Here is a 2,500-nt window from a genome sequence, read left to right as displayed (position 1 = left end):
TCATTTTTCCCAACTTTGAAAATAATCACTTGAAAAAAATCTTAGAATCCAAAGAATAGTATACTTGATCGTCCTACAAGTCGAAAATTAGAAAAATAAGTGATATTTTTGCTTGATGCTATTTTTGTTGGTATGCAAAATCATTGTCAAGATTCTCAAACCTTAAAATCAGGCCAGCCGGCAATTGGCGGGTGAAAATTTCAATCAATTCCCATTCCTCACATCAAACTATGCATATAACAATAGCTTTTATGCTGAATGACGGCTATCCGGCTGTCCCTATCCAAAAATTGAGAAATCCATAAGTGTCCCTACCTACTTTGCGCCGAAGCAATACGAATCAAAAAGAACTACGAATGGGGACTTAGAATAATTTTTCATTTTTCCCAACTTTGAAAATAATCACTTGAAAAAAATCTTAGAATCCAAAGAATAGTATACTTGATCGTTCTACAAGTCGAAAATTGGAAAAATAAGTGATATTTTTGCTTGATGCTATTTTTGTCGGTATGCAAAATCATTGTCAAGATTCTCAAACCTTAAAATCAGGCCAGCCGGCAATTGGCGGGTGAAAATTTCAATCAATTCCCATTCCTCACATCAAACTATGCATATAACAATAGCTTTTATGCTGAATGACGGCTATCCGGCTGTCCCTATCCAAAAATTGAGAAATCCATAAGTGTCCCTACCTACTTTGCGCCGAAGCAATACGAATCAAAAAGAACTACGAATGGGGACTTAGAATAATTTTTCATTTTTCCCAACTTTGAAAATAATCACTTGAAAAAAATCTTAGAATCCAAAGAATAGTATACTTGATCGTTCTACAAGTCGAAAATTGGAAAAATAAGTGATATTTTTGCTTGATGCTATTTTTGTCGGTATGCAAAATCGTTGTCAAGATCCTCAAACCTTAAAATCAGGCCAGCCGGCAATTGGCGGGTGAAAATTTCAATCAATTCCCATTCCTCACATCAAACTATGCATATAACAATAGCTTTTACGCTGAATGACGGCTATCCGGCTGTCCCTATCCAAAAATTGAGAAAGCCATAAGTGTCCCTACCTACTTTGCGCCGAAGCAATACGAATCAAAAAGAACTACGAATGGGGACTTAGAATAATTTTTCATTTTTCCCAACTTTGAAAATAATCACTTGAAAAAAATCTTAGAATCCAAAGAATAGTATACTTGATCGTTCTACAAGTCGAAAATTGGAAAAATAAGTGATATTTTTGCTTGATGCTATTTTTGTCGGTATGCAAAATCGTTGTCAAGATTCTCAAACCTTAAAATCAGGCCAGCCGGCAATTGGCGGGTGAAAATTTCAATCAATTCCCATTCCTCACATCAAACTATGCATATAACAATAGCTTTTATGCTGAATGACGGCTATCCGGCTGTCCCTATCCAAAAATTGAGAAAGCCATAAGTGTCCCTACCTACTTTGCGCCGAAGCAATACGAATCAAAAAGAACTACGAATGGGGACTTAGAATAATTTTTCATTTTTCCCAACTTTGAAAATAATCACTTGAAAAAAATCTTAGAATCCAAAGAATAGTATACTTGATCGTTCTACAAGTCGAAAATTGGAAAAATAAGTGATATTTTTGCTTGATGCTATTTTTGTCGGTATGCAAAATCATTGTCAAGATTCTCAAACCTTAAAATCAGGCCAGCCGGCAATTGGCGGGTGAAAATTTCAATCAATTCCCATTCCTCACATCAAATTATGCATATAACAATAGCTTTTATGCTGAATGACGGCTATCCGGCTGTCCCTATCCAAAAATTGAGAAATCCATAAGTGTCCCTACCTACTTTGCGCCGAAGCAATACGAATCAAAAAGAACTACGAATGGGGACTTAGAATAATTTTTCATTTTTCCCAACTTTGAAAATAATCACTTGAAAAAAATCTTAGAATCCAAAGAATAGTATACTTGATCGTCCTACAAGTCGAAAATTAGAAAAATAAGTGATATTTTTGCTTGATGCTATTTTTGTTGGTATGCAAAAATAGCATCACAGAATTTTTAATTGAAAAAAATTATATTCATGTATAATTGAATGCATAAAATTAAACTAAATTCTATATAACTAATTTATAATTTATCAGGTAACCGATATTATTAATTTTTAGTGATGACTTGAAAAGTTGATGCTATTTTTGTTGGTATGCAAAAATAGCATCACAGAATTTTTAATTGTAAAAAATATATATTCATATATAATTGAATGCATAAAATTAAACTAAATTCTATATAACTAATTTATAATTTACCAAGTAACCGATATTATTAATTTTTATTGATGACTTGAAACGTTGATCCTATTTTTGTTGGTATGCAAAAATAGCATCACAGAATTTTTAATTAAAAAAAATATATATTCATATATAATTGAATGCATAAAATTAAACTAGATTCCATACAACTATTTTATAGTTTATCAAGTAACCGATATTATTAATTTTCAATGATGTCTTGGAACG

This window comes from Diachasmimorpha longicaudata, unplaced genomic scaffold (assembly GCF_034640455.1).
Source record: "Diachasmimorpha longicaudata isolate KC_UGA_2023 unplaced genomic scaffold, iyDiaLong2 ctg00000094.1, whole genome shotgun sequence".
NCBI classification, from domain to species: Eukaryota; Metazoa; Arthropoda; class Insecta; order Hymenoptera; family Braconidae; genus Diachasmimorpha; species Diachasmimorpha longicaudata.
This window is presented reverse-complemented; position numbering follows the sequence as displayed.